The sequence below is a fragment of the Onychomys torridus genome, unplaced genomic scaffold, assembly GCF_903995425.1.
Source record: "Onychomys torridus unplaced genomic scaffold, mOncTor1.1, whole genome shotgun sequence".
Lineage (NCBI taxonomy): Eukaryota > Metazoa > Chordata > Mammalia > Rodentia > Cricetidae > Onychomys > Onychomys torridus.
In genome coordinates, this window is record NW_023412930.1 from 14,103 (window position 1) to 35,674 (window position 21,572).

At 39.6% G+C, this 21,572-nt stretch overlaps 1 pseudogene; it reads right to left on the minus strand.

Moving 5' to 3' along the window:
* Nucleotides 1-19,420: 19,420 nt before the first annotated feature.
* On the minus strand, nucleotides 19,421-20,708 carry LOC118576074 (annotated as a pseudogene).
* Nucleotides 20,709-21,572: the final 864 nt, after the last annotated feature.

Sequence of the window (21,572 nt, forward strand, 5' to 3'; positions counted from 1 at the left end):
AGCAGGGTCTGTATTACTAACTCTTTTATTGCCATGATAAATCACCACAACTAAGGCAAGATGTAGAATATTTTATTTAGTCTTACAGTTCCAGAGGGCTAAAGTTCATGATGGTGGAACAGAGGTAACAAGGGCAGGCATAGAGACTGGAAGAGCAGCCAAGAGCTCACATATCAAATTACAAGAACAAAAGCAAAGAGAATAAACTAGAAATGTTTGAGTCTTTAAATTATCAAATTCTGATCCCAGTGACTCACTCTAGAAAAGCCACACCTCCTACCTACCAGAGTGGTGACACCAACTGGAGGCCAAGTATTCAATGCCTGAAACTGTGGACAATACCTTCAAACCATGACAACCCATCTTATTATTATAGCTTGCTGTAGATATCTTTCTGTATGCTGTGAGTATGTGTTGCTCTGAATGGTTGATAAAGCCATTTGGACTATGGCAAGGCAGATTACAGGCAGGTGAGAAATTCAAAGAGAGAGACAGAAAGAAGGAGAGGAAGGATGCCAGCAAGCAGCCCAAGGAGTAACATGTAATGAAACATAGGTAAAGCCATGGAACATGTGACAATACATAGATTAATAGTTATTGGTTAATTTAAGATACAAGAACTAGCTAGCAAAAGGCTGGGGCCATGGCCATGCAGTTATAATTAATATAAGCCTCTGTGTGTTTACTTGGGGGACATGAGTAGGAGAGATTTGTCCCAAGCACCAGCAGGCTGGTACACAAAAAAAAATCTTCCAACTACAATAGCTAATACCTTATATTCTATATTAAATGTGAATAAACAGAATGAAAATCCTTTATGTTTTTTCTTGTTTGGGCAGAACTAAAAGGGTTTCCCCCATTTAACGTTTTTCTTTAATTTTTTTTTTTTTTTTTGTGTGTGTGTGTGTGTGTGTGTGTGTGTGTGTGTGTGTGCAGGCACACCATAGCATACATGTGGAATTTGGAGGATAACTTACAGAAATTGGTTTTCTCTCTGGGGATCAATAAACCCTTACCTACTGTACTACCTCATAGATCCCTCCTGTTATTTCCAAAGATGTGATACAACCACAAATGCAGATATTAAAACTATAAAATACATGATAAAACAAAGGGACAGATCTAAGTAAGATTAGTATTAAGTTGGATAATTTGAGGTAACAAAAATATATAATAGGAAAATGTTTGAAAAGCAATTTTACTAAAAATAACCATAAAACTAAGATATGACATACCAAATTATGTTCTCAAGTAAGTTAAAAGTCAACATATGAATGGGAAATCATACATGTGTAAAAGTTTTGTTGTCTCTGCTATTCAAGGCATTTTTACAAATAATCTGAAAAAGAAATGTAAGCATTCCAGTGAAAATGGGCAGAGCATGTAAATGGACTTTCACATACAAAGATAGACAAACTACCAAGAAACCCTTAGGTTGATATAATTTAAAAATAATGGGAACATGAAAGACATGGAGAAATGAGGACTCTCAAACATGGCTCCAGTCGACGTAAGTGCTAGCGCATAATTCTTTACCAAATTCAGAGTACGTCAGAGTTCATCCAAACTTTAACAGTTGTATTTACCAGCTCAACATTGTATATGTTATTTACAATTAGAAATAATTGTAAAATTAAAACATTAAAAATAGCTTTTCTCTAGTTACATAATAGACGGTTATTGCTAGAACCAAATTGCCTGAGAGAACAAACCAAGTGAGGAACATTTTACTTTAGCTTCAGGTTGTACAGGTTTGATTTCATGGCTTCTCAGCACTGCGTACACAGGCAGAGAGAGCATCACAGGAGGAGGAGAAAGGAACTAGGAAGAAGCCCCCCAAGGATGTACCACCTGTGACCCACTTATCAGAAGAGACCCTGCCTCCGGTTTATCCCTTCCTTCTTCAAATATGTCACTTTATAAATTCATCAATGAATTAATAAATTGATTATGTTTTATCCTTCAGGATTCACTCAGTTTTAAAATGTCTGTCAGCTGATAACCAAGATTCTAACATGTGAGTTTAGATGGGACATTTATTATTCAAATTTTAGCAGTATATATTCAAAACAGAGTATTCATTAAAAATGCTTGCATGCTTATATTCTTAACACAGCAATCAAAATCAAAAGGGAAAAATGACTGCCATAATTAATGATGAACTATATGATGTTTGCTTGATATAGAAATAAGCAAGCTGTGAAGAATTCCAAAACTATATGAACATCCAGGGTATTATGCCTGATTATCAGGAATCCATAATCTTAGAGGCAGAAAGACATTGGATGTCTAGGGCCGAAGAAAGGAAAATGGACATTTGTTACACAACTAGTGTAATAGGTTAAAGGTATCTTCATCTTGTGTCAGATGAATCTGTATTTGGTTTCTATCCCCAACTCTGGGAAGTCCCCTGTGAAAACACCCAATCCTATTCTAGAAACTCAGGGTTGAAATACTCCAGATAACTGCATATACTTGGCTCTTGTTAAACTGCTTGCATGATTCCCCCTGCAACTGCAAAGCAGCATGCAGTTTCTTTGTTGTCTTTCAAAGCTCCCTGTAATGCGTATTCAGTGCTCCTCTATGAGAACCATTTCTCTCCAGGCTCCTCCAGCCACCTTCATACAGAAACTCTGTATTAAACTCTGGCCCTTCTGAATGGTTGGCTCAGGGTTTTTACCCATAACACCTAGTCTGTTCTAAGGAAGTGATTGCAGAACATTGTGGATGCAGGCAATGTCACTGACTTGATTTTTGAAATGGTTGAAGGATGTAATCAATCCTTTGCTGCCATCTCAGGTTGATACTACCAGGGTTGGCTCTGGGAAGGCTGACTGTCCAACCAAGCCCTCTGTCTTTCACTGTTATCGATTGTCCTTCTTGCACTGTCAGTGCAGAAGGAAAATAGAGAAGGTTTAGAGGAGGACCACCTGCTTGTCGTGGTAGAGACTGGCAAACAATGAACACAGCCCAGGGAGCAGACAGTTCGTACTCTTTCTCCTTGCTATGCCACTGTGCCGCGCCCTTTGCTGTGCTGACCAGCAAACCCACAACAAAGAAAAGGCCACCTTGGTCAACCGCAAAGGACAGCACATCTTGGAAATCAGGGCTTCACCTGGTAAATGTCTCTGCATCCTTTGTAGGAGGCTCCTGTGCAGGGAAGAGGGCAGGGCCCTGCTTCTCTCCAGAGTTCCCTGAGGTAAGGCAGTTAGTCCTGAGTGGCCTGTACGGAGACAATAGGGGGCGCTGCATACCTGTCCCTTTGGAAATCAGCCCTTCACTCCTCTGGGAAAAGCTAATGCTCAGGGTCTTTCTGCCCAGCTCCCCCAAAAGAAGACTCAGAAACCGAGGTGAGAGGCCTTCTAGGAGAGGACATGATTTGCATGGGAGGTCCCTCTGTCCTATTTATGGAAACGCGGGTACAGAGACACTAAATTGTCTTTGCTGCAGATTTAGGTCCTCAGGAACCAACAGGCCACAAAGCTCCACGATGGCTGGGGTCTCCTCCCTCCTTCTCACCCTCCTTACTCTCTGCTCAGGTGATGGCTTGTAAAAAGCAGTAGGGATTAAAGAGTTACTAGAAATTTAAACTTTCTTTCTATTTGGGAGCAAACTGACCCTGCTGTGTTTCCATCTTCTCTATTCCAGGGTCCTGGGCACAGTCTGGGATGAGTCAGGAAGCCTTCATGTCTGGTTCTATCGGACAAGAAGTCACCTTCATCTGTACTGGAAGTGGTGGTGTTGGAGTATATGATGCATCCTGGCACAAAGAAATTCCTGGTGATGTACCCAAATTTGTGACAATTGGCTATTCCCGGCCCTTTAGCAATACATATTACCTAACTATGACAGACCTCAAGCCTGAAGATGAGGCCAGTTATTACTGTTCAACATGGGACAGTAGCACAAATGCTCACACAGTGCTCTAGATGCATGGGGAACTGAGACTAAAACATTCCCCTGACCGTCACTAGCCTACTTAGGCCATGGCAATCTAGCAGTTGAAGTGGGTGACTGTGAGGACCAGTGTCCCTGTTATGACATCTGGTTCTCAGAGGACAGATCAGCCTTTGTGATAGTAACAGTTGGCAGTCTTCATGTGGTTGGATTTTAAATCCTTTATTGAGATATACTTTGCAAGCAACCAACTGTTGACAAATCATAATTATGTACTTTCAGGTAATTACTATCTTTAACTTGAATTATATGAGTACACTACTTGTGGCCCACCTTTAACCAAATTAGAGGTATTTGATTTGAATTATTTTGTATTTATAAACATTTTTTATTATAGACGTCAACCTACAATTTTCAAGTGCTTCTGTGTACATACATTTTTACCCTTTGGGGACAGAAAACCAGGACCAGAATTTCTAGGAAACACTGTGAAATTGTGGAAATTTCTCCTTTTCAAAGTGGCTGGATAAATTCACAGTTATGTGAGCAAGGTATGCTGACTCACATTTTCTACATTCTCACACTGGTGTTCAAATTCCAATATATTCTATGGGCATATATTTCCAAGTATCTTCAATAGATAACTAAAACATAAATATCATCATTCTTTGGAGGAAATGCTTTACTCCTTTGCTAAGTTGCTGTGCCAGTAAATAGTTCTATGAGAAGATGAGATTCATGATTTCTCCATGTTATCACTGACCTCATTGCTATCTGTCATTTTGACTTTAACCTCTTTACTGTTAATGAAATGCCACTTCATTATATATTGAATTGTATTCAATGGATTGATGACAGTTGCATTCTCTGAATCACTGTAATCTATCTAACCCATTATAAACAAATCAAAGTATGAGTTTATTCCATGAATCATTGACTCCAGGACTCTTGACTTGCTATTGCTAAAGCCACTGAGTATATTCTCAGTTGTACAAAGCAGATAGGAAGGACTGTTTCAGATAATAAGTTGTTGGAATGAAGCCACCTCTCCATGCATAATCAGAAGACATAGCAATACTATGTGGTTTGAGTGTTTCAAGAGCTGAGGCCTCACTCACCTTTACATAGCTTTAAGTTCTCCTTTTGAGATGGTTACTAAGCAGGGGCATAAAAACAAGGTGGGTATGTGTCTCCTGAGGCTTCAGCATCTATTGTTTCCCTGGAAGAGAAAGTTTGGGTAAATATTTGACTCCTACATGCACCATGTCATCTTTATTAATAACACAAATCCTGAATACATGCACAGCCACAGCTACTTGGCAAGGAAGCCATTAGAAAATTCTATAGACAAATTAAATGTCTTCAGCTACAATGAGATGAATCCAGAAATATCTAGAGATAGAGCATATTGGTTGATAAGATGTTCTAATGTCACATGCAAAAAAGGGTGTGCTTATTGACTAGACTAATATAATAAATGTATTTCAATAAATGTTACTAAGAATGTAGCTAATTCGAGGTTTTTGCTAGTAATGACATGGAAAAATGGTAAATCCTAGTACACCTTAGAAAAAAATAGAATGCTGGGCAGTGGTGGCACATGACTTTAATCCCAGCACTCAAGAGGCAGAACCAGGTGAATCTCTGTGAGTTTGAGGCCAGCCTGGTCTACAGAGTGAGATCCAGGACAGGCATCAAAACTGCACAGAGAGACCCTGTCTCAAAAACAACAACAAAAAAAAGAAGAAAGAAAGAAGTAGAACAGTTAACATACACTATTAAATATTGAAAAGAATTTAAAATATTAATGAAAATAGCTGTTGAAACAAAAATTTTATTGACAATTCAGAGGCATGTAAAGGTTTAAAATAGGCTTATGAGGGATGTCAGGTGTGATATGGCATTTAGACAAAACAGTGTCAAAGAAAAGTATAAATCACCATGCAATCTTTACTTCTGTATTTAAAAATGTAAATTTCAGAATGTTATATGCTGACACTCTTATTTAGGAAGATTTAATGTATAGAGTGGATTTAGCCACTTATTTCTGATTACAAGAAAACTGGACAACACCACTTGATAGATCTACAAAGCACTGCCATCCTTAAGGCTCAGGAAACATTGAAAAAAAAAGATGCAGAAAGACTGTAAGAGCCAGAATATAAGGGAGTTTGCTGTGAGATTGTGTCTCACCAACATGATCGCCTAGACATGGTTTGAACTAGGATGACACCAATGAACATGCCAAGCCGGACTGGGAAAAGTCCACAAGTTCACCCTACATAGACAACTATAGGCACCAAGGAGAGCTGTGAGTGGGAGAGGTGGTCCTCCTCAGGGAAGAGCACACTGACTGGTTATCATGGTCAGCCATGATAACATGCAAACAAGTAACATTATATACATTAAACAGTGTATACTTGGGAATATATATATATACATGTATAGTAGGGCTTGGAGGGAGTAATGGACAGAGAGTAATGTTAATGAACTATAACCTCAAAAAGAAAAAAAAGTGAAATCCAGAAAAGAGACAGTGCAGGGCTTGGATGCTGAGCAGAACATGTAGTCGACCCTTCACTCAGGGTACTTCTTGCATGGAGCAAGTTACGAGTAGAGTTCATTAACTCCCTGAGTCTTAGAAAACAGAACCAGAGGTAGTGAGCCTGAGGCTTCCATGACAAACACACAATAGATCTGGAAAAGATGAATGGATGAAAAAAATGTTGACACTTTTGTAAGCTGTCTTCCCATGTCTTTGAAGAATGTTAAAATCTCTGTGTGGAGAATACAATCCTATTATTTAATAATCGAGCAGTCAGGATATATGGGATGATCAGTTTTTACTTTTCACAGAATGGTGAGAAACATTACAATTCTTATCCATCATCAAAATAGTACAGTTTATTTTGTATCATTTCAATATACACCAGCTCTGTATTGAAGATGAGAAGACAATACAATTTTACAGGAGATTTAAGTATATATTGCAGGGAACTCATTCAGTTGTCATAGTTTTTTTTTTTTTTTTTTTTGTCAATTTGACACAATCTAGAGTTATCTGGGAAGATGAACATCAATTGGGAAAATGACCTTGTCAGATTGACCTATGGTTAAACTTGTGGAGCATTTTATTGGCTGATGTTTGATATTGAAGAGTCCACTGTGGGTGGTGCTTCCCTGGGGCAGTTGGACCTGGAGTGTATTGGAAATCATTCTGAGAAATCCAGTAAGCAATACTCCTCCATGGCCTCTGTATAAGTTACTACCTCCAGATTCATGTCTTGAGCCTGTCCTGACTTCCCTCAGTGTGAGACTGTGCCCTGAGAGTTGTATGAAGAAAAAAGCCCTTTGCTACCCAGGTTGCTTTTGGTCATGGTGTTTTCTCACAGCAATAGACGCCTAAGACATCAGTGATGAAGCTAAAATATGTCACAAGGTTCTTAGTTGATTGGCAAGCTTGTACACTTACAGCAGCTATTGGAGGAAGTGAAAAACTTCAGTAGCCTCTTTCAAAAATGAATAGATATTAGGGAGTTAGATGGTGAAGTAGAACATGGCATACCCCATTCTCAATGCTGCTTGACATTGAATCCTGTGCTTAGAGCTGTGGCTTTAACACTGTCAACCCAAAGGACTCTAAGCCAGGCTTCGAACTGACAACTTTTAAGTAAGTCCTAGATGTAAGAACTGGTGGATATAGAGTTCAAATCATATATGACATGAACATGTATGACAATTAAAATAGTGATTAAGTGGTTTGAAGAGAAATTTAAAAGCAGAGAAAGATAATATTTTTTTAAAACATGCTAGTTAAAATAACATACTAATATTTTCTCTTACTATCTTAATTATAACAATATTAGTATAAAGAGAAAAAAATAAAGTTTTGAGTAGCAAAATAGAAAATTCTAGTTCATAAGCATAAATTGATGAGAAAGGGGTAACTGAGGCCAAATGTGTAGGGCCCTGGCCCCCCATTTTGGGCAGCTGCCACCTTGCTTGTTGACCTTGACCAGATGTCCTCCCTATGCTGATTCCCTACCCATTTCCTTCTTCCTGAATGCTCACCCAAGGTTCCTTGTTTGTATATCCTGCATTTGGTGTAAACAGCTTAGATGCAAGAATGTAGAACGTTGGGTAGCAAACTTTTGCCCTCTGGGGTTCTCCCATTGTGCTGTAAACCTGTATTTAAGGTTTCCTCCCTCTTTCAATAAATGGCATTCGGTGTTCTGCTGGGGCGAATGACCCGCTGTTTCTTGTCTCTGTTTTTTAATCCACAGCCCCTCACTCAGACATGGTAAATGGGTGGTGGTAGCATGGGTGCTACCGGAACACAAATGTAAAATTGTCTCTGGCTATTTCTTGTGGTAATTTCTCAGGCTCCTATGTCAAGGTTACCCTTGATGCTTTCTATCAGGTAATGTTAGATAGCTCTTCTTGGTCATATGTGAGATTCTTCTGGAGACTCCTGTGCAAATTTCTAATAGCTGCAACCTTTACCAACTTCCCTAATTCACACTCAGGGCAAGCCACTCTCTCACCCTCCTGTGTCCTCAGGACCTCTCTCTGATTCAGAATCTGTAATCAACAGGGTCTGAAAGAACCACAAAGGGAAAAGGCAACTTTGAATAAACACACACCCCTTTTCGGAAGGGAGGAACTAATACTCTGTTGGCAAACAGCTACATGGAAGGAATGAGAGAGGTGTACCCACCATGGCTGTACTTCTCTATTCATCCTTCTTGCTAACTCTACAGGTGGAGATTGTCCTAGAAGACCAGACTGATATCCAGCCTGTATTAGAGTCTTTGGTTCATATAGTAAACAGTGTCCCCTCATTGTGCCCATCACCACTCTGTGTCTGTTTGTTGGATCCCTTCAATTACACCATTGTTATTCAGCAACCAACTCTTCATCTCTTTGAGCATCTGACAGACTCACGGGTACCTTGAAGCAGTGGTTTAATTGTCAGTTTCAATGGTCTATCCTACTACCAACTAAAGTTAGGAGGCCTCCTCATTTATGAAAAATGCAAATGCACAATTAGAATAGGGATTCCCCTCCCATAACTTGGGATAAAGGATGCTTCATGTGCTTAAGGTGTTCTGAATATCACTAGGCTGCAGTTGACAGTGTGGTTGACTTTTTGTTGTAATATGTGGGTTCAAAAGCAAATACATAGGAACAGGTTTGAGGTGTTAAAATTGGGGCAAATACTGCTGGCTACAAACAGGTCACAGTCTTCCTGCTGAAGCAGTTATATTTCTCCAGTATTACCAACATGAGGATGATGACAGCTATATACTGAAGAAATATGACCCTCTGGGGCAACAGATTTGCTCATCTATGTTCCTTGGTTCTCCCCAGAAGACAAATATTTGTGACACTGATTTACCATTAAGAAAATCTCCAAGGTTCTCATGATCCATCACCAGTGTCCTATCCTCTTAGTGTTCCTTGTCTCTTGTTTGTCGACATTGTATGATTCTCAGATGCCTCAGTCTATGAGTCATCAAGCCTTCTTATCCACCTATTACATTGGAATCCAATCTTATCTTTAATTTTGACTGTGATTGAGTCAACAATGTTGGGCATCACCAGTAGAAGAAATAATTTTGACTTCCCTTTTTATATTTTGAATTTCTCTCAGTTCATTAAAGATACGATGGCTTGATAGTTAAAAAAAAAGTTGCACAATCCTCAATTCCTAGAAGGTAATGTTATAAATAACTCTCTGGTGCTGTTTAGGCATGTAGATGATGGTTCCTGTCAAGCTTATATCACAGACTACTATGTCCTTTACTTTAGACAGTACTGAATTTTCCCGAGACAAATACTAGTTAAAATGTCCTCATTTTCCAAATTCTCTGTGGTGGTATTGTGTTCCCCAAAATATTATGCACCATAATAAATTCATCTGGGGTCAGAGAACAGACAGCCACTAGATACAGAGTCAAAAATGGTGGCTAGAAAAATGGGTCAGAGCAAGCCAATAGCAGAAGCTGGGAGGTGGTGGTGTATGCCTTTAATCCCAGCACTTGGGAGGCAGAGCTAGGCAGATCTCTGTGTGTTCAAGGATACAGCCAGCATGGAGACACATGCCTTTAATCCCAGGGAGTGATGGCAGAAAGAGAAATATATATAAGACGTGAAGACCAGAAACTAGCAGTATTTGGCTGGTTAAGCATTCAGGCTTTCAAGCAGCAGTTCAGCTGAGAGCTATTGGGATAAGGACACAGAAGCTTGCAGTCTGAGGAAACAAGACCAGCTGAGGAACTGGCGAGGTGAGGAAACTGTGGCTCATTCTGTCTCTGTGATCTACATTCACCCCAATAACTGGCCTCAGGTTTGTTCTTATTAATAAGACCTGTTAAGATTCCTGTTACAATTCTCTATCAAGCTAAATCCTACACATCCTTCTCTAGGGTCTCTCTTGCCTGGTAGGTCTGCCTGACCCTCCCTTCCACTAACCATTACCAACCTGCCAGACCTATAACAGGTCCCATATGAGGTGTACAGACTAGTATAACAATGCCTGCCAGCATCCTAACAAACATTTAGGCTTCAAGAGGACCTGATCTGCCTGCCCCTGATACACAGGAGCTTTCAACCCCACACCTAAGCTCTCCAAACAGCCATATCCTGCATATCCTTACCCAGGGTCTACCTCAGTGAGTTTGACTACCCTCCATGCACCTTTCCTAACCTGACAAAACTAGCCACACGCAGTGTCCCATCCTAGTCTAGACATGCCTGATGGAACCTCAATCACATCCTACAGTACACCAACAACAATAGGCAGCCATTAAGGTGACTCTATAGGTGCTAATGACTCTTATACATCCAACTCATGGCCCTCCACAGGAGGTTATGCATGCCTGGCTTTCTGAAATTCAAAAGGTGACTGCCTGACACTCCCTACCCAGAGTGACTCCCCAGAGATAGATGCTCTTTGAGGGCTGGTAGTCAAAGATGAGTAAGAGCTTGTTTGCAAGCCAACCTAAAACAGGTACAATTCAGTTGCTGAGCCCCACTGAGGTGGGGTCAACAAGGCCTGAGCAAAGAATTTCAACTCCTGCTGAGTGCCCATGTAATAAAATAAAAGGGTGGATATGTAGTAGGGCAGGCCCATAGGGTGGGGGAAATTGGCTCAGACCAGTAGCCAAGGCATGCACATAATGTACTCCTTAAGAACCAACCTGGAGTCTGCCTGAGGGCCTAGCAACAGGAGCTGTCAGAGTTCCTGATCATGCCAAGTCTGCCTGAGGACCTAGTAACAACTGCTGTTGATTTCCTGATTGTGCCCAGCCTGTGAGAGATGACCACACAGACAGGGCACTGGGAGCAGGGTATATAAGGCCTACCCTGTTATTAAATAAATGAGTTAGTTATTTGTTTTCAATGGATTATTGGTGTTTGAGTCATTGCCACTATGCCTTCTCACCCTCTCCCCCAAGGGAACTGTTGGAATTCAAGCAAACACTGATTTATAGGTATAGCAATAAGTCAACAGAAGTCACTAATGACATGTCTATTTAGCAGAATAATAATATGAAGTTCTTCTCAGGGGATGATAAGCTATCTAGACTTAGTGTCTTGACCTTGTTGTTAGTGCTAATGGATATTTTCCATCTTGTTGAGCATTAAATACAATGAAAGAGTGTTTGGTCATTCCTATAACATTCACATAGCTATTGATTCTGTGGGCATATTTTGCAGTTCATTGCTGTATTTTGAAGAGTTCATATCTGGGTGAAGCTGATGATTACTTTTCTACTAAGGTAGCATGCATTGCATCTTCCAACATTATGAAATCTAGCCAGTAAGGGTGAAAGTTCAAGCTATATTTCTCCATGTTGTTTATCAGTATTTTTCTTGATTGAATTTTATGTAAATAAGAATTTACCATAAAAGCTATCTTGAGTATGAAAGGTAATCTGAGGGCAAAGTATTTAGGAAATTAGTTAGGGTTTTAGAAGAAAAACCAAAAGGAAATTTGGGTTCCTGAACTTAACTGACAGAAATTGTTAGCCATAGAATTATCAGTAATTCTAAAATGGCATTTGACACTTGTCAGTTTTCACCAAAAGATTATACAAGTGAAAACTAGAATGGAGAAAAGGTTTGTATAAAATTGAAAACAACCATTGATGATTAACCACAACAACAGCAAGTAAATGCACAGAACATATATGCTGTGACTGTTTAGGCAGCATCTTTTTTGAAGATAGTTCAGTGCAGGGTAGGAGGCAAACTTAAGGATGGGAATGGAGTCTTCATGTCTCACTTCCTCAGGATAGGTGTGTCATCACCTCTCCACTGTGGCAAGCAAAAGAAGGCAGCAAAAGAGGAAAGCATTACATCACAGGAGTTGCCCTCCTGTGTACAGGATCAAGGTTGAGTTGATCAGCTGTGCAAAAGGCAGAATATCAACTCACTCTTGTACATGTTCCACCTTTTTAGTATGAGGTTTCCAATATGTCATTTTACTCCTGAATAATGTTTGTAGCAATCCATAAGGCCAAATAGGTGTGAGCCTCCCATCTGGTCACACAACACCTTGTCACAGTGTGAAACCTGGCAATGAATGATCTAGCAGGCATAGCCATTCATTGGTATAGTTGAAGAACTAAATCTCAGCAATGGTGCCCACATGGCTCTTCTGGCATTAAGGAAAGGGTCATCCTGAAGTTCATGCTATATCTCACTGCTCTGAGAAGAGCTATACATGGGGCAACAGCCTGGCAGACCACCAGAAGTACCCATCTTCCCACAGCAGAGTTCAACACCCATGATATGGAGGCATCTTTTTTTTTTTTCTCTAGACATTGCCTTTCATTTCTGAGTTAATCATGGTATTTTTGACAAATTCACAAAGGAAAGCCTGAATAATGAGTTCCTGTGAAATCTGAATGTTCCAATACAAGTGTACAGTTAGTTATAAGACAGTCAAGTGCTTCAGGTTTTAAATCTCATTCTTACCAAAGAGAAAAGTCCACCGGAATGCACTGCATTTCACAATGGTCTTGTACCTACATTCATAGAAATACATTATATTTCTGGCTTCACAAATTCACAAAAAATTTAAGTCAGTATCCAGTGAAATTGCTGCCTTTCCAGATAGCCAAATTCAGAGGACACTTGGCTTGTCACTCTCCAAGGTATTTCAGAAAATGTTGGTCAGCCCATCTCCCCTCACCCCATAGCTTGCATTTAATGACAAAAATTCTTGCACACTGGCTGTTCTTACAGGCTCATAAGGAGCTGGCTAAATCTGGAACCAGGTGGAGGATAGCCAGTTAATTGGATCTTTCTTCTGTAAACACCAGGGGACAGCTGGTTTGCATTGTCTTTCTAATGAGCAGTGATGAGATAGAAGCTGGGCACACTAGCTGAGCTCCTCCTCTGTTGTGTACAAACTTGGAAATCATCTTATCACTGCCAGAGGCTTCTAGGATAGAAGGAATACTCTCCATACTAACAATAAACTGACCTGATAATGGGGGAAGGTGATGGTATTTCTTAGTCCTCAGGTTCAGACTGATATGGAGGCATCTTGACACTACATGCTCTGGCCTCCTACACTGAGTGTGGAGTTGTGTTATATCCAAACTTTGCCTCTCAATTTATCTCATTTTAAGTAAATAGCACTACAGATCACACATGTCCAGTGGACTCACAGTTATCTGGATAGGGCAAGATGTGTTATATTCAATATGGTGTGGTGTGCCTCAATGCTATAGTTGTTTTTTCTTATTTATTTTATATAAACTAGATATTTATACTGATATGGCCTTACTACATATGAATATGATAAACAGTAGTGTCAGGATCAAAAAGAAGTATAAGATAAAAAACATAGTAGTTAATGTAATTATATCCTATGTATTGAAAATAAGTTCATCTTAGATATTTTATTATAAAGGACCAATGAAATAAAACTGTAATTTGGATAAAGGAACTAAGAAGACATAAAAAGAAAGCTGCTTTTCAAAAATCTCTGATGCCTTTCCCCATTTTCTCCTCAGGTTTGACTCTCACCAGCACAGTTGTATGCAAAATTAACTCTGGGAACACTATGATCAACTTCCCAATATGTGAGGTGTCCAGTGTCTCTCTGGAAAGCTGCCATGGGCCCCACAGGCAACACCTAGTATAAAATATTGATTGTGGGCAGGGCACCTTCTTTGAAGGACAAAACATCCATGACAAGTGGGTGGAATCTCCTCTTCATGTTGTTTTTCCCAGCAAGAAGTATGGGATACCAGACTGAGCTAGGCACATCCTTATTAGTTGAATGACAATTCAAGGATCTTTCCAGTCTATGTTGGAAGATTCCATGACAGGTGCTACAGACAGCTCCAGTGCCTCACTTTGGGCTGCCAGAAGGGAAAAGCATTGTGAAGATTTCCTAGGAAAACAGAAAAGGAAATTGAATTAGGACACAGCCCTGTGTTCTACCACCAGGATGTCAAATGGACAGCAAAGGTGGCTTTTGAGTCTTGAAGGTCTGGCCATAAGGAGGAAGCAGACTGAGTTTTCTCTATGAGCCCCAAACCTTTATTAGATCTCAGTGTAGGAAGTGGGAGGTTTTATTTGCATGAGAGTTTAGGTCCTGGCCAGACTGAAGCTTAGGGGATAAGAACTTTGAGATCCCAGACTTAGTGAGGGTCTAAAGAACAGCATCGTTCATATCCACCATGACCTGGACTCCTGTCCTCACTCTCTTCAAAGGTCAGATGTGGGCAATGGTCAAGATCTCCAGAAAGACCACTAGTGCTTAGCACCAACCTCTCTCCCCCAAACCTTTTCTCCAGCAATTATTCACTTTCTTCTTTATGAGGTATTTAATTCATATTTTTGTTTCCAGGGTCTCTTTCACAGCCTGTGTTGACTCAGCCATCATCTGCATCTTCTTCTCTGGGAAAACCAGTCACACTTACCTGCATCCTGAGCAGTGACTACATTAAGTATAATGTCGACTGGTACCAGCAAAGCTCTCAGAAGGTTGTCCAGTTTTTGATGCGAGTGAGCACTACTGGTAATGTAGTATCCAAGGAAAGTGGGATTCCTGATAGATTCTCAGGTTCTGGCTCTGGACTAGTTCGGTATCTGAACATCCAGAATGTCCAGGATGATGATGAGAATGTCTACTACTGTGGATCAGATAATGGCAGTGGAAGCAGTTATATGTAACCCACAATGACACGAACAGTAAGGAAGTGAGGCAAAAACTTGGTTAATCTGCCCAGCGCTCTCTGATTTCCCTGTTGTTTTGAGTAAGAGTCTTCAGAGCTTCTTGATGTTGCCTGATATTTTCTATTTTCCAAATTGAATTAACATAAATATTTTTCCAGTATTTGTTGAAATATTTGAATTTATGTATAAACACATATTTACATCCAATCACCAGTTTTCTGGAGTTTTTATTGTACAGGTTATAGACATTTTCCCATGTTACTTCATTGTGCAGTACCTGATGATTTTCTACTACATCAATCGTATGTGTGTGTGTGTGTGTGTGTGCCATATAATGACGAGCATCACATAATTTCATAGAAATTTCCAACCTTGACCCTTAACCACAATGTCACAGGTTCACAAATGGTCATGATGGATTTCATTCATCTTATATCACGTCCATGTGCAAAAAGGAGTAAGTGCCAAGATTGAGGTGGTGTTCCATAGACATGTGCATTCTGGAAATGGCTCTGAACTTTTCATAGGTGACCATCTTTTCTACAAGAGAAATTTGATCATGCTCAGAAGAGAAACTTCTGATTTAATTTGTAATGCCTCTCTGATAGTAATTGCCTTGGTTTTAAACTCACTTTATTGAAGGCATACCCATTCATAATATCAGACCCAATTCAGAATATATGTGTGTGTTACAGATATGAAAAGATAGCCAATATGATGACTCAGTTTACAGATATTCATGTAGAACAAAAGGAGGAGGAAATGCTGAAATACCACATACTCAGGATAGAAACCCCAGGAGTGAAGTAGAAGATGGAATAAATCCTGAGTAAAGAATGATAAGTCCATGATGTAGTAAATGAAAGGCTTCACAGATATAAGTCGATTTAAGATAGCATTTCACCTGTGAGTTTATAAGATTATCAGTTAAATAAAAGGCACCACACAATCAGTGAAATTCTATTAACATTCCAATCATAGGATCTTCAAAAGTCAAAGTAGGAAGGATCAGGAATGGAAATAGTGTGTTTGTGAGCTTGGTGTGCATTAGAGATGATTCTTTATTAAGAAATTAATGGCCAGAAACCTGGATGGTAACTATCTGAGGGTATATTCGCAAATTGGATTTATTATTTTTTTTCATGAGAGATTCATGCTTAGTATTCTAGCTTTGTGAGAACATGCAATCCATCTGTCTTGTTCAATCCTAACTTACTGAATTCTAGGACTACATATGTGTACTACATGTCTGACCATTAGCTGGACTTAGTTCTTCAGAAATGTTCTGTTTATGAAATCTGCATTCACCTAACATCCATAACAATAAGTTTAGTGGGGATTGTGATGTTTCTAAGTGGTAAAGCTAGTGATTACCCTGCTTTAGGACTTTTTGTTCAATTGCCAGAATTAAATAAACAAATAAACCAAAGGCCTCCAGAAGGTATCCTCAGAGGATATGACAGGTCACGATTAAAATTTTTGACTTTGCACAGTTGCTTACTTGTTCCCACACAATGTTAATACAGCCACTTCTTCCCCTGGGGCAAATCCACAGCAGCATGGATTGGTCAGATCTATATCTGACAGTGTAACTGTTCTCAAAGTTGAGTTCCAGGTAGTAGTAAAGTTCAGTAAAAGGATCCAGTTTTCATAATGCATACCCAGTCTTTTTTTTCCTCTAAGATTCTATCCAAATTTTATTTTTAAAATGAGAAAGTAAGTTCAAAATCACTATTAGTAATTTAGTCAAATGATCTCCTTCTCCCCCTTTAATTGGCCCTCAATTCATACTCTTCCTTGACCATCTCCTTCCCCTACCCCATCTTATACTCCTGTGCTCATGTCATTCAGACCCCCTGGTGACTCATATAATCTGTTCTATCTCCCCCTTTCAGGAAGATCCATGTATCCCACTAGTCCCTCCTCTATATGTATCCTCTCTGGGTCTACAGACTGTAGTAGCATGATTACACTTTACTTAACAGCTAATATCCACTTACAAGTGAGTACATACCATGTTTGTTTTTCTGGGTCTGGGTTACCTCACTCAGGATGATTTTTTTCTAGTTCCATCCATTTTCCTGAAAATTTTATGATGTCATTTTTAAAAATAATCAACCTTTTTTTAAACTGCTTTATAAACCTTTATTGGAAAGGCTACAAAGTTTATATTATCACTGCATTGCTTAGGCTTAAAGTGTTGTGGGGAAATAACCTGAAATACAAAACTATTGTGCTGCTGAACCTTGCCCAGGCTTATTGTGAAATATATTGTACAATGGAGGTAGAGTGAACAGGGCAGTAATTTAGCACTCAAAGGTCTTGATTAGTTTGGGGACACTTTTTTTCATCCAGGTTCTAATATCTCTAGAAATGTACTTCTATAGCTGGAGAGCTTTTCTCCAGGTCCCACTAAGCCCCAGCAGTCCAGTAGCCCACTTAGAAAATGAACACACATTTACTTATAAACTGTATGTCCAGGGCAGGCTTCTTGTTTTCTACTTCTTTTATCTTAAATTAACCCATTTTTATTAATCTATAACTTGCCACGTGGCTTGTGGCTTACCCGACCTTACGTCTTGCCTGTCACAGTGGCCGCTGGCAGCTCTCTCCCCTCCGCCTTTCACTTCCCAGACTTCTCTTCTCTACTTGTCCCACCTATACTTCCTGCCTGGTACTGGCCAATCAGTATTTTATTTATACAGAGTGATATCCACAGCACTTCTCCTTTTTATTTTTTTAAAGTAATGTTAACTTTTACATTGTAAAATTGCAGATAACAAAACAATTATCAAGCAAGAATTACAGTTACAATATCTAGTCTATTTATAATATCTTGTCTATTAGTATTTGACAAAATTAAAGAAGATATACCATCTATCCTATATTTGTGAGTCTAAGGTTTAATATCTAACTTATCTTTTATCATAACTAAGGAAAATTATACCTATTTAGTCTTTAACTACATCAAAGACCTCAGAAGGATATACTATTACCTGAGAAATAGGAGAAGGATGCAAGCAACTTTCGGGAGAGACAGCTGGCAGGCTGGACAGTCATCCAAAGTTTTTTTGTAAAGTTGGGGCATCTGTCATTAGCCCACAGGGCTAGAATCTCTCAGTCACTTTTTTTAGTGTCCTGAACAATGTCTGGCCATTTCCTCTGCGAAGCAGGAACCTGAAGGACCATTTTGTCAAGCAAGGTTCAGTGGTCACCTTTCTATGGGTCCTGCATGTTCAGTCAATCAAGCAGTCCAGGCAAGAACAGTTTCTTGCCCAAATGGCTATTTTTGTTAAGGTGAAGATAAACTCCATATGAAGTATCTTTGATATCCATCCTCCTCTCTGAAGTAAATTGGTGCTGCCAGGAGCAGACATGTCTCACTGTCCAAAAGTCTAAATTTTTAAAAAATATTTTCAATGCCATATTCTGTAGGTCTTTGAAGTGTTTGAAGATTACTTGTTTATCTGAAATATATCTATGTATACCTAAAAAACTTAACTAACATGCTACATACAAGTTTGACTATCATAGATGACTAATTATTAATCTTTTTTAATTATCCATTACAATTTTAAATGAGCTGTACAAACATAATACCTTAAACAAGAGTAGAAATATACACACAGTATAACAAAATTAATTTTAAGTTTGTATCAATAGACTAAAATCTATACCAATGTAAAACATTTTAAACAAGTTGTTGCTCTTTAAAAGTAAGTTCATTAATCTACCCTTTCATCCTATTATATCTATATCATATCCCTTTTTTCTTTAGAAAGAGATCACATTTATAATCAACATGATTTAAATAAAAGTATTGTTTTTTTTTTGTTTTTTTTTTTTTTCTGTCCCACACCAGAAGGCTCTTTTGATTTGGGACACAATTATCTCAACCTTTTTTTTTTTTTTTTTTAAGCAATATGTCTGGGTTTAGCGAAGGAGTGAGCCAATTTTATCTCCAAAGCCAGTTTGATATATTTGAGAATTTGGGTGTAGTTTTTCTTACTACTTCCTGCTGGTGGGGGGCGCTGTATCTTATGGGGGACACTGTACAAACTTTACAATGCTGGATTTGAGTTTAAAATATGAAACATAAAGTCTACACAAAACTGATAAAAATCAAGCAGATACCAGGACTGAGACTTAGAACCCACATGTGAAAGGTAGTCTTATTTCAAGTGCTTTACTCTGCTACAGAACAGTCGATATGAGGATGGAAAGCTTCGTGGTTAGTTTAAATTATACACTCTGTGGATGCTATACCAATTTTAGAAGTTACACATAGATCAACAGACGTCCGTGAGTTCATCTGGGCTCATCAGGTATTCCAGCAGCTGGCAAATCTGGCAAATGTGGAAAGAAAATCCACCTGTGCAGCCACCTGCAGTTTACTGATGGGCACTCCAGGTCCACGATGGCTGCTGCTCTCTTCATCAGAGCTATTGTTACAGGCCTTACGCCTCTGACCACCTCCAGAGCCTTGAATACTATCAAATTCCTGAAGCTCCACTTCTTCTGTCTCTCCAATTACATTAGGAACTTCTGGTCTAGATGGCAGGAGATCTTCTAATTCAGAAAGCTTGTCTGGGTTAATCCACTTGTTTTCAGGAAACTGCACATCAAATTTTATGTAAAGATCGCCCTTTTCAAAGGGACTGTGATACTATAGCATTCCTTCACAAACACACTCTGGTTCAATTACTTTGCCAGGGGGTATTTCACTACAGTGTGATGAGCATCAAGATGCTTAAATATGAACTGAAATCCACAGTTTCCACAAGCCCTATCTTATATGTTATATGCAAATCATTCCCGTCTCTCTGGAACACCTCATGTTCTTTTTCCTGTAGCAAAAAGAACAATGTCTCCAGGTTCTACTTCTGGGGGCCTGGTCTTCTTCCCCAGTGAACATAATCCTTTGTCCCTGTTTCATGTCTTTGTCGACATGAACTTCAAGAATCTTAAGTTCCTTGATCACTCACCTTCTTCCCCTCGCATTTTTTACAGCGGTCTTTCTCATTACTGACCTCTCCTTCTCCATTGCAATCGGAGCACACAGACTGCATCTGCTGCACCATTCCTGGAGCCAGCTGTCTAAGCATAATGCACACACCTTGACCCTGACAAGCACTACATTTCTGAACAGCCCCAGAGTTTCCTCCTTGGCCACTGCATGCACTACAGAGCACATTCTTGCTAAGTTATAGTTTGGTTGTCTTGCCATTATACAGGTCTTCTAAAGATACTTTCATGGGATGCATCATGTCCTCACTTCTTCTTCTGCCATTCCGACTTCAACTCTGGTTGCCCATGAAGCTAAACAATCATTTACCAAAAATATGTGAAAAAATACCATCCATGCCACCACCTCCTCCGCTACCTTCCCATAGACCTTGTTCTCCATATCTGTCATATAGCTCCCGCTTCCCTGGGTTTGACAGTACTTCATATGCAAAACTTATTTCTTTAAATTTGTTTCCAGCATTTGGATTCTTATCAGGACTGTATTCTTTGGCTAACTTTCTGTAGGCCTTCAGCTCATTCTCACTGGCACTGGAAGGGACACCCAGGATGTCGTACAGCTTCATGTAGGCCATGTTCGCCATGGTGGCCCACCAGGCAGCGCGACCCAGACCCCCCTTTTTTTAAACTATCCCATAATCCCCCAAGGTCAGCCAAAGTGAGGCAACTTGATCCATCTCCCATATCTCTATTGATAGAGCAATCATGGTCTGCCACATTGGCTCCCAATGGTAAAGTGAGAAAGCATGCTGGGCTGAGTGTGATCTCTCTCTTCAGATTTCCTCGTGTAAATATTCACATCACATCTGCTTACTCCTCTTTTTTTTTTTTTTTGTGAGGAACAATTTTACAACTTACTTTATTTGTCATCCAGTACATTTTTAAAGTAAAACAAAGCATTTTGGTGCTACTTTAACATAAGAACTATTTAAGTTAATACACCAAAAAATTTTCATGAAATCTTTCCAATCAACTATTTGTAATTGTAATAATCAATTTTCGCTTATTTATTTTTATTTTTCCATTCTTTTGTTTTCTTTTTTCTTATTATTTTTCATTTTTCTTTATTAAGAAATTTTCTACTCACTCCACATTCTACCCACAGATCCCACCTTCTCCCTCCTCCCCACGAGCCCTCTCTCCCAAGGCACTCAACATTCCCACATCCTCCAAATCAAGGTCTCCCATGGGGAGTCAGCAGAGCCTGGCACACTGAACCTAGGCAGGTCCAAGCCCCTTCCCACTGCACCAAGGCTGCACAGGGCATCACACCACAGGCACCAGATTCTCAAAAGTCTGCCCATGCACCAGGGACTGATCCCAATCTCCCTGCCTGGGTACCCCCAACAATGTGAGCCAAACAACCATCTTCCATATACAGAGGGCCTAGTCCAGTCCCATGAGGGCTCCACAGACACCAGTCCACAGGCGTCCAGTAGTGTGGCCAT